Source organism: Macaca thibetana, chromosome 2, assembly GCF_024542745.1.
Source record: "Macaca thibetana thibetana isolate TM-01 chromosome 2, ASM2454274v1, whole genome shotgun sequence".
NCBI classification, from domain to species: domain Eukaryota; kingdom Metazoa; phylum Chordata; class Mammalia; order Primates; family Cercopithecidae; genus Macaca; species Macaca thibetana.
In genome coordinates, this window is record NC_065579.1 from 119,510,603 (window position 1) to 119,523,195 (window position 12,593).

A 12,593-nucleotide genomic window follows, 5' to 3' on the forward strand; every position below is an offset into this window, starting at 1 on the left:
ATCAAATAGGTCTTTTTGGGAAAGAAGGTCAGGGATTTAAATATCCTTAGAATTACCAAGAAAGCAAACCCACCATTTAAAAATGACAAAGGGCAACATAATGCCTTTGGCTCATTGCATCAATAGGGCCTCAGGATATGTAAAGAGGCTTAGCCCAGCTCAGGTGCAGACCAGACTCTAACTCCTTCAACATGATGTTCTCAGGGATTAGGATCTTGACGACGTCAGAGAAACAAGCTGAAAGGAAGGTTAGAGACCTCTTCAGTGGTTTTCAAACATTTTTTAAAAAGGGACTTTTTTTTCTTTTTCAAGTGCAATCTTAAACATAAAATAGGTAAAAGATTACTTGCAGGTTGAACAGGGAGGAAAATGCGGTAAAGAGCCGGAATTGGGATGACTTGATCTCTGTTTCCTAAGGTGAATTCCTCCCACAAATGCGAAGGTGCCTCAGAAGAGTTTAAACTTTACCAACCTAGGTTCAACATCAAAGAAACTTCTATCCACAGAGGGGAAGCCAGTGGCTGTAGCACTGGAAGGGATTTGCACAAGGTCACGGGTTAGTGCAGAGCAAGGATGAGAACCCAGGTACCTGTCTTGCATTCATTCTGGCTTCCTCCACCCCCCAAAAATGGGCCCAAAAAGTTGCCTAAAATTAGGGTATTCAAGTCAAAAAATTGAAGTGATAGCCAGAGCAGGTCATGTCTTTGTGGAAACCCCTGCCTCACCTCCCAGGACCGTGTCACATCTACAGGAGGTCACACTCCATTCACCCTGCCAAGGATCTCAAAGGTAGTTCTGTGTATTAGTTTGGATTCCAACTTCTAGAGCCAAAACAACAACAAAAGGAGGACTTATTGGCTCATATAACGGGGAAGGCTAAAGTCAGTTGTTCCTCAAAATAACTCTCTCACCTTTCCTTAGCTTCTCTCTCCTCTGGATTTCTTAATTTTGATGGTGGGTTCTCTCCATCTGGTGCCAAAAGCAGCCACTAACAATTCTGAATAAAAAAGTTTCTTAAAATCTCAGAGTCTGATAATTCCAGCAAAAGTCCTCAGAAAGCTCTTGATTGGCCTAATTTAATACAGGTGCCCATCCCTGAACCAATCACTGCAATCAGGGAAAATTGATCCTGAACTGGCTTGGCCTGAGTCTTGAGCGCACCCCTTGACCCTCAAAATAGAATCATCCCCATCTGGGGCTTAGGGTAGTGGGGAGGGTGGGAGTTGGAAACGGGTGGTTCTCCAAGGAAAGGAGATGGGATGCTTGGCCAACAAATACTAGACTTATCCTTGACATTTCAGGCCTATAATAGGTCATTTGCTAATTGGTGAAAGCGGGATTATTTGTGTAAAGGGCATCTTCAGAGATATACACGACACTGCTTTTCTGCTGTGAATAGCCAGAAATTGCTTACAATCCTAATTGAATCAGACCCCAGCAAAACTCGATTGTGCCACTAGAGCTGACGTGAAATGAAATCAGCTGAATTAAAAAATTTCTATTTCACTTGCAGTTAGATGGGTCCCAAACCACTTCTAATGTAAATCCTGAGCCTGATACTGGCATTTAGTCTTTGTCTTTACTACAGAAGAATACAAAGCTATAAGAAGAAGGAGCATTTGGGTGCATATTATTAGATTTATTATGTACACCTTTAGGAAAAATAAAAGCATTCAAAAGTTCCAGACATTATTATGATCCAAACATGGTGTGAATCTTTTTAGCACCCAATTTTAAGGATTTTCCACAAAGACCGCAGTGGAAACTATTGTGTATAGATCATTATAATACAATTTTAAGGAATATGATATTTTCAGAGCACAGAAGAACAGCATCTGCTTTTGCCTTGCCTGCCCCACAGGCATGGGAATAAGGTCACATGCATATTTCAGAGCTATAGACATTTCATGTTTTCTAATTCTTGGGTTTCCAAAACAGCTCTCAAGTTTCTTCAAAGGTTTAGTTCACAAAACAGAGCTAAAATGTAATGAGAAAAGGCTGAAAGAAAACCTCTAACCCAGGGACATCAGGTGGCGTTTGGGAAGCATTTTAATGACAAAGCTGAAATCCACATCTGTTAGCACCTTTCATAACGCCCCCTGGACAACGTACTGAATCCATTTAACTCTTGGCATCTGAGAACAAGGGATTCTCCGGGTCCAGCAACTGTTCGATGCCCTCAACATAAGCCATGGAATGGCTCAGAGGGGGTAAAAACAAAACAGAATGAGCCAAAATGAAACTTCTCTCTGCTTGTCCTGCCCTGAAGGGAAAGATAACTTAATCCACGCTGGCTAAATCACAAGTGAACCATGGGTAAGGGCCCCGGGTCAATCCAGGACAAGAGAACGACATCTGTTAATGTTTGGGGATGGGATTGTTCCCTGGGCACTTTTAGAAACAATGCTCTGAAATGCTGCCGGTCACTTTTTCCCTTCAGATGTAAACCTTATTCTTCAAACTTTAATAATAGGAACCAAATCTCATGCACCACAGTTAACATGGCAACATATCCATTTCATGCCTTTGCCTTGGAGAATCTTTTTTTTTTTTTTAAAGTGCAAAAGTTTCTCTACCAAGATAAAACAGATTGAAAAGTACATATGGTAAGTTAACTCAGGTATCGGATGGCCTGAGGCTTAACATTACATCTTCTCAAACCTGGTCAGTTTGGCAAATCTTTATTCTCAATTGGCTTACTGCTATACAGAGAAATCCAGGTAATCCTGAAGTATGTAAATAGTTTTAGCCATAATAAAACATCTTTGGGTACCTCTGTAGGAAAAATAAACTGAGAGAATATTGTAGAACACTGTGGTTTAGACATTTCCCCAACTCCTCTAGTTTTGCTTTCAGCTCACATTTTTTTCTTTCTTAAATTTTTTTCCTCTGTTTAATTGACATAAAATAATTATACAAATTTATGGGATACATAGTGATGTTTCAATTCATATAATGTGTAGTGATCATATCAGGGTAATTAGCATATCCATCATATCCAATATTTATCATTTATTTGTGTTAGGAACATTCAATATCCTCCTTCCAACTATTTGAAACTATGTATTATTTTTAACTCTAGACATCCTACAGCACTATAGAACACTAGAACTAATTCTTCCTAGCTAACTGTCATTTTGCCACTTTAGCAAACGGCTCCCTATCCCTTCCTTCCCCCTACCCTTCCCAGCCTCCAGTATCCTCTGTTCTACTTTTTACTTCTATGAGATCAACTTTTCTTAGCTGCCACTTATGAGCAGCAGCTGACATTTTTTGAGTGCCTAATACATACCAGACATTGAGAATACAAAGATAAGCAAAAGCTCACACACAGGTGGGAGACAAATACATCAAGAAACAGTGACAATCCATGTAACTCTTGGAAACAGGGAATCAGAAGAAAGGGAAGCTAACTTAGCCAGGCTAAGGAGGCATGATTAGGGAAGGTTCATGGAGTGGGTACCCTTTGACCTTTGTGAGTTAAACGAGAATTCAGCAGGTGGAAAATGGTGTTGAGTGGAGGGGCTGGAACAAAGAGTGGGGAGTATATTATCAACTGAAGAAGACAAGTGAACATTATCTCAGATCCCAACTCTAATTGATTGGGAGTGCATTCTCAAAGTGTAGCGATGACAAAGTCTACGAAGCTATGTGGCAGGCATTGCCCAAGTCCCACCCATCATCCAACCCATCCTTCACTCAGTCCAACTTCACCCCTGAGCTCAATTGTGGGCTCTGTGAACAGTTCTTTTGCAATAGGGTAGCTTCCCGTTTCCACTACCTGCAGCTTTCTGCTCTTCTGGCTGAGGATTTTCTGATTCCTTGGAAACCCAAGGGCAAGGCAGCCTGCAAGTACTAAGAATTTAATGCTTCCAGAGGAAACCTTTATCCAGTGAAGAAATGGGAATCATTGGGAAAATAAGCAAGCATCCCCTTCCCTCATGGACATTGTTCTCAGGTGCATCCTATACAACCATCGCAGGATCACCAGTGGGATTGAACCCATTTGTCTATAGCAGTAACTCACTCATCAACATATTGACTTCTGTCTTCCCTGTCTCATTTTCCTCACTCATTTAAACTTCCAGGAATCACCTTTCAAACACTACACATCAGATATCTATTGCAATGTAACAAATTATCTTCAAATTTAACAGCTTAAAACAATGTACATTTATAACCTCTTGTAGTTTCTATAGGTCAGGAAATTAGGAGAAGCTTGGCTGAGAGGCTCTGGCTCTAGGACCCTCATTAGGTTGCCATCAATTGAAGGTATGATTAGGGCTGACAGATCTACTTCCAAGATGGTTCACTCAGGTGACTGGTAAGTTGGTATTGTCTGTTAGCAGTTGGCTTTACCATGTGAGTTTCTCCACAGGGTTGCTTAAGGGTCTTCCTGACACAGCAGCTGGCTTCTGCCAGAGAACACGATCCACCAGAGCAGATCGGTACTCATGATATCTTTTATGACTGAGCCTTAGAAGTCAAACGCAGTCATTTCTGCAGCACTCTATTGGTCAAACAGGGCAGCCTCATGCAATATGGGATGGAACTATACAAGAGTATGGATACAAGAGAGAGACTAGGATCATTAGGAGACATCTTGGAGGCTGGCTATCATACTTTGTCTTAGCGTTTAGGAGGAAAGTTTGTCCTGTTTCATTCATGATGTCCACCTTGCATGGGGCATGAGGGTGCTGCCATGCATGCTAGCATGCTGAGGGTCTTTTTCCCTGAAATGTCTGGATTTAATTCCCAAAACTTTCAGAAATTAAGTAGATTCTGACCAAGACCTAAAAACTCACTTCCATTTTGGATGTAACTCTTCCAAAATTAAGCCAGTCCCAATTTCCTACTAATTTATTCTTCCTTTTAGGAGTCCTGTCACTGAGAAGGACTGGGACAATACCTTTCCACTTTATTTGGAAACATTTTCAGATCCTTCAATTGTTTTTTTAACAATGCCAGTCTGCTTCCATCACTAATATAAGTACAAAATTCTAAAGACATGGTTCCTTCTAATTTGTAATTTATATGCATTCTTTTGCAAAACTAGTCACTAGGAAATAGCAACAGAAAATCTAAATTACTTTTCAATATTACCATATTCATATCCACATGGGAATTCCACAGTATAAATCAGATCTAAATAAATAAGTTCTGCCCCCAGATTGCGTAAGATGTATAAATGACATCAGATAATTCAGTTTGCAGATGACAGTTCAAAGCCTTCCTCTTTGCCCTCTTGTGACAAACCTACAATAAATATGTCCAAAGTAGAAAAACTGTCAAATGGCCAAAACAGGTTCACCAAGATGAAGAGTTTTGCTTGATCTATGTTTCAACCTCTCCCCAAAATAACTTGTAAATCCATAAGATGAATAATATCCTTAGTTTGCTTCCATGGAACATTTAAATTACGATCCAATTTTACAATTACATTTCCTCAGGTGTATCACTTTGGTTATATCAAGATTATATAAGCATGCAAGATTTAAGTTAGTAAATGCAGAGCAAAATATAAATATGTATGCCTATGAACACATTAAAAATGAAAACCATGAAACTCAAACTTGAAATTTCTTATGTGCCTCCTTTTCAGTGATGAAAATACAAAAATTAGCTGGGCATGGTGGCACGCACCTGTAGTCCCAGCTACTCGGGAGGCTGAGGCAGGACAATTGCTTGAACCCAGGAGGTGGAGGTTGTAGTGAGCCAAGATCACACCACTGCACTCCAGCCTGGTGACAGAGCAAGACTCCGTCTCAAAAAAAAAAAAAAAAAAAAAATCTTGGCCAGATACTATCTTTTCATAATGTATTCTTAGGTCCAGGGGGATAGAAATAAAACATTAGCATTAGAATGTTAGAACAAAATGTGTGCATTAAATAAACAAAGATGTTTACCTGGAAAGGAACAGACTAGACCAACCAAAACCTCAAAAGAATTGTTCAGGTTTAAAGCCATCTCCGTTGCCAAAAGGCTCAGTCTTTTGTTGATTGTCATCTTTTATTGTGACACTAGCTAGAAGAGTCGGAGAGGTTTGTGTGTGTGTGTTTGGGGGAGGCGGTGGGGGGGCAGTTGTTTTTTACAAGCAGAGATCAATCTCCTTTTAACCATTCTCCATCTTAAGAAAAAAAAATTGCTTAAACTCTGAGAGGCATAGGCTTTATTTAGGATGCCAGGGAGACAGATTTTAACTCACTTAATCACAGTGAAATCTCATAATCTAAAATAATTACCAGTACTTGGCAGACAAACTATTATCTGTTGAAGATAATCAGTAGAGAGAACCAGGCTAGACGGTTAAGAATCTAAAACAAGGCTTTTTATTGTTGATCAAGAGGAGAATCATCAGGCCTGAATTATTCTGCCTAACTTCTCCCTCTTTTTATCTCTGCCAACCCAAGCTCAATGTGAAATGACCACAGTATTTTGACTATATTTGTAGGTGAATCCCATCTCCATATGGTGTCTGTGAAGAAGTCTATTTGTTTATCTAGTTTATAACAGTGATATGTGATTAATATATTTTGTTTAATATATGTTTTCTGTGTTGCAAAATAGTCTCGCTTTTTAAAAAATAAAAGAAATGGCTGGGTGCAGTGGCTCACGCCTGTAATCCCAGCACTTTGGGAGACCAAGGCAGGAAGATAACCTGAGGTCAAAAATTCCACACCAGCCTGGCCAACATGGCAAAACCCCGTCTCTACTAAAAATACAAAAATTAGCCAGGTGTGGTGGCGGGTGCCTGTAATCTCAGCTACTCAGGAGACTGAGGTGGGAGAATAGCTTGAACCTGGGAGGTCAAGTTTGCAGGAAGCTGAGATCGTGCCACTACACTACAGCCTGGGCGACAGAGCGAGATTCTGCCTCAAAATAAATAAATAAAACAAAATAAAACAAAATAAAGTATTGAGTTCTGCTGAGTCATTCATCCACAAAGTCCTGAGAACAGCAATTGAGAACAGCTGGGGGAATGACTTCATTTTTTTTTTTTTTTTCATTTAATAACAGCTTTGTTGAGATATAATGCACATACCATAAAATTCATCTTGTTAAAGTATACAATTCTGTTTTCAGCATATTCACAAAGGTGTGCAACCATCACCACTATCTAATTCCAGAACATTGTCATTATACCAAAAAGAATCCCCATGCCTGTTAGTAGTCATTCCCCACCTCCTCCTTCATCCAACCCCTAGCAACAACTAACCCATCTCTGTCTCTATAAATTTGCCAGTTCTGGACAATTCATATAAATGGAATGCTACAATATGCAGCCTTTTATGAAGGACTCCTTTCCCTTATTCAAGGTTCATCCATGTTGTAGAAGTATTTACTACTTTGTTTGGCTAAATAATACTATTGTATATTCATACCATATTTTGTGTAGCCATTCATCAATTGATGGACATTTGTGTTGTTTCCACCTTTTGGCTGTTATTAATTCTATGAACATTCATGCAAAAGTTTTTATGTGGACATGTGTTTTTAATTCTTTAGGGTATATACCTAAAGTTGGAATTTCTGGGTCATATGGTATCTCTATCTTGAATTTTTGAGGAACTTCCAAACTGTCTTCAAAATGGTTGCACCATTTTGCATTCCCACCAGCAACGTATGAGGGTTCCAACTTCTCCACATCCTCACAACACTTGTTTTTTTTGTCTTTTTGATATAGCCATCCTAATAAATGTGAAATGATATCTCATGTGGCACTGACTTACATTTCTCTAATGAAAATGATGTCAACATCTTTCATGTGCTTATTGGCTATTTATATATCTTCTTTGGAGGAAGATCTATTCAAATCATTTTTCCATTTTTAAATTAGGTTTTTTTAATTGTTGAGTTGTAAAAAGTTCTTTAAATATTCTAGATAGTAGACCCTTATCAAATATGTGATTTGAAAATATATTCTCCCATTATCTGCGTTGTTTTTTAATGTTATTGATGGTGTCCTTTGAAGCACAAAAGTTTTTAATTTTGATGGCATCCAATTTCTTTTTCTGTTGCTTATGCCATTGGTGTTATTTCTAAGAAACCATCTAATCCAATGTCACAAAAAATTAATTTTGGTTCTTAAATTTAAGTTTGTGATCTGCTGCAAGTTGATTTTTGTATATCATATGAGGTAGGGAGTACAACTTCATTCTATTGCATGGGGGTATCCAGTTGTCCCAGCATCATTTGATGAAAAGACTGTTTTTCTTATTAAATTGTCTTGGCACTCTTGGCAAAAATCAATTAATTATAAATGCTAGGGTTTTTTCCCGAGACTTTTGATTCTACATTACATATGTACTTGTCTTATTTGTCTATCTTTATGCCAGTACTATATCATCTTGATTCATATAAATTCATAGGAAGATTTGAAATCAGAAAGTGCAAAGCCTACAACTTTGTTCTGCTTTTTCAAGATTGCTTTGGTTATTCTGGGCCCCTTGCATTTCACGTGAACTTCAGGATTTGCTTTTCCATTTATGCAAAGAAGGGCAGCTTGGATTTGAAAGAGATTGCATTGAATATGTAGACCAATTTGAGGAGTATTGACATTTTAACAGTATTAATTTTTCCAATCTATAAACGTGGAATGCCTTCCCACTTATTTAGGTATTTCTTAACTTCAGTGAAATGGTTTTTAGTTTTCAGTGCCAAATCTTGCAATTCTTTTGTGAAATTTATTCCTCCTAAGTATTTTATTCCTTTTTATGCTATTGTGGACAGAATTTCTTTCTTGATTTCATTTTCAATTTGTCCATTGCTGGTGTATACAACTGAGTTTTGTGTATTGATCTTGTGTCCTGCAACCTTACTGAACTTGTTTATTAACTCCAATAATTCTTTTGTGGACTCACTATGATTTTTTATATAGAATTTCTGTGTCTTTTTAGAGTCCCAGGAATATGTCAGAGCCCTTCAAAGACCACTGCAAATGTCTCATTCCTCAGTTTTTCCAATTAAGTTTTTTGGTCAACTTCTTGTTAGCCCTAACTGGTAATGGCATCTCAGACAGCTATAATATTAAACATTTGCTGCCAATTGTTTTCAACAAGTATCTTAAAGATAATACTATTCATACAGAGTAAGTTCTGAATCAAGTCAAATAAAAACAAGCCCTGAGAATGGAGCTTTTCAGCAAGCTTTCAGACAAGCCAAATAGTAGAAATTCTCTGGAGATCAGGCTTTAGGAAAACTCCAAATCTATTTTGTCCTAGTGGCTAGTAGGCTACTGGTTTTCAGAGCAATCATAACTGTAATCCTGATGGTTTTCAAGGCTACTATGGCTGGGGAAGAGGAAAGAATTATAAATTTTAAAACGCTATAAATCTAATTGTTCTTACCAAGTTTCAATTATTTTTCTTAAATAAACACTCCTCAGATTATTGTAAGCCTTTAGTTATTTCTAGAGTTCTTCAAAAGTTGATTTTGATGGGTTTTTTGTTTGTTTGGTTGGTTGGTTTTGTTTGTTTGTGTTTTTGCAAATGTTCTTATTTCTTCATTTCTTTTATGAAGAAATGAATTTTCAGAGATCCTTACTCAACCATTCTAGAAGTCAGCCCAATGCATTTATTTATTTATTTATTTATTTATTTATTTAGATTATTACTGCAGAATTCGGAAAAGAGCAATCAAAGATAGGACTTGAGCCAGTAGAAAATGCACTTAATAAGAATTGGGCATTGATGAAGTAGTTGTCAGTTTTAAAAAACAAAGAAAAATTTCTTTGCCAATTTAAAGTATTTGAAATATTTTTTAAGTGATGCAGCACATTCTTTGTAAGTTTCTTTTTTATTTGCTTTCTATCAATTAAGATCCAAACAGTATTGAAAATAATGTCCTTAGTATACTAAGCATGCAAATCCATTATTATGTTTCTTCATGGTACTCACTAGTGAGAGTGAGAAGGGGAGATTCCCTGTTTTTATTACTTTTTCTACGCCCAAAGGATGTCTTCATAGCTATGCTACCAAAGTGAGGCATGTTGTGGCAACTTCCAGAGATGAAGCGAAGTGCTGAGAAAAATTAAACTCTTTCAGACTTGCCCTAAAAACTTAACCCTTTAGTGTGATGGCAGTATCTCAGGGATTCCCTCTAATTCACTGGAGGAAGAAAAAGTCCCACCAATAATATTGATATATATACATTATGCAGTATGGATTTTGTAGGGGCTAAGCTTTTCTTTTCTTTTCTTTCTTTCTTTTTTTTTTTTTGATAGCCCTTTCTATTCAACTTTCAAGGTTAAATCTAAAAATTTTTGTAAAGTGCTATATGAAATAGCAACGTTTCAATATAATTCTTATATTTCAGGATGTGTTACAGAGCAGCTGATGGCCCCAGGGAATCTATCCTTATCACTTCCAAAATTGATTGGTGCTGTTAGTAGAAGGTAGCAGAAGTTATTTTCCTTCAGATATCTCCAAAGCACAGCACTTGCTCCTTCTATATTTATAACCTAGGCACCCTAACCAACAGCTGCTTCAATGTGATGGGAGCAAACCGAGATTCTCAGCTTAGATATGGGCAAGTTTTGAGACAGAATAAAGGCATTCTATGTTCCTTTCCTTGATTCAGCTAATTGCTGAATGACATTTTAATAAGCATCTGAGGTAGGACAAATCTGCCATTTATATTAAGATCAGTCTCGAGCTGTAGACAAGAATTTGGACTGTAGAATTCAGCAGGAATACCCAGATACCAAAGCTGGGCAAAATGACAAAACAAAACAAACAAAACAAAAAAACTGATCCTTGCGTGTCTTTGAAGTCTGTAACCAAGCAATAGGAAAATTTTATCTACTTCCTATAAGAAAAGGCAGTTTCCAAGGGTGGAGCCAGGACAATTTCATGCTGTTAAAATTCTAATTAGAAATTCCTATTCGAAGACTCTGGTAGTTCTTTGCCATCCTTTTTCTGAATTAACATTTTAGAAGCTTGGGTTGTGATCTTTCAGCAAATCTTATTTCAAGATAGGCCCTTTCATCTTTCAAGTGGCTTTGGGGCATCCTTCTCAGTACCAGGATCACAGTTATCTATTGCACAAATGAGGCCAAATGAGGATGCCACCTGGCCTTCCTTTCACAAACATCTTTCCTACCCATGACAAAGAAACAAAGCAGTGAATGGTTCAATGGCATCTGAGGCATATAAATTGTAAATTTTCCCACACAAAGAAATCAATAGATATTTTCAAAAAGTCAGTTTCCCTCTATACTAGCAAGCTGAATCCACTGGGGGTAAGAAGTGTAGGAAGATCCCAGTTCTGTGATGAGTGTCTTGTTATAGTCCCCTGGCTTGTTTTCCTATACAAAGATTGAATCCTGAGAGAAGACAATTTTCCTGTAAAACAAGCAAGGCAGTCCTTAGTCAATGTGACCTTGAACCAATCCAAGCTTTATTGGCTTTAATCTCCTTATATACAAATGGGGATAATAACAGTATCTGCCCCCAACAGATTGTAATGAGGCATAATTTCCTGTAAAATGCCTACCCTACTGCCTGGCTCCTAGTCAATGCCCAGTAAATGGTATCTCTGAAGTTAACAAGGTCTAGATTGATGATGGTGGTGACTGATGTTGATAAGCTGATACTGAATATTAGCTGATATTGAAATTTAGCTCAGAATCTCCCTATTCTTCTGATCATGCCCATTCTACATCCCTAACGATGTTTGTTCCTCAGCACTCAGTGAACTCAGATCCCACCCCCAGATGGAAATAGAATATCACAGCTTAATAAGTTTAAATGTCTGCAATTTAAAGAGGACTACAAGAAAACAATGAATAAAGTACTCCACAGGGTGAGTTTAGGTGCTGGAGCATTTCTCCAGAGCAACTTTTTATGGGTAGCCAGGGAGGAAGAAATGAATCAGACCAAGTTAAAGTAGAAGAAACAGAGCTCAATTCAAAGCCCACCTGGAAAGATGGTTTTGTGAGGTTGATTCCCGGATATCACTACAATGAACACCTTTGTTGGAATAGCTGAGCCATGGAGACTTTTGCTAATGTTGGGTGATTAGATTATTACACAAAGCAGCATAGAGGGCAGCCTTCCCTCCTACCCCTTTGCCCTCCTCCTCTTAATTTTGTAGATTGATTTAACCACTCATCAGCTAATTAAGATATTTCTTCCCTGCATTAGGTTTAGCCTACTTATCAGATGATAATAAAACTCATTTGAAAACTAAAGAGAAACATTTAATTCCAAGTCATATACAAAAGCACATTTGTAGATAGATATCATGAGGAAAAGCAAGATCTGAACTTCTAAAATTTAAATTCCAAGGTTTGGGGGCAGGAGGGGTTATTTCTACTGTATTTCAAAGATGCAGGCATTCATGATTAAATTTTTTTTCTGATGCATTAATATAAAGAGGACTGATCTGGTAGAGGAATAATCATACAGAAGTTGAAGTCTAAAGTTCTGAATTCAAATTCTGACTCTTAAGAGCTGTGTTGCCATGAGGAAGTCATTTAATTTCTCTATGCTCCATTCTCTCACTTGTAAAATGAAAGTGCTTGATAACCTATTTTCTTTTGTGCATGTACATTTTACAATCTTTACACATGCTTATCATTTTTTTTTAATGCG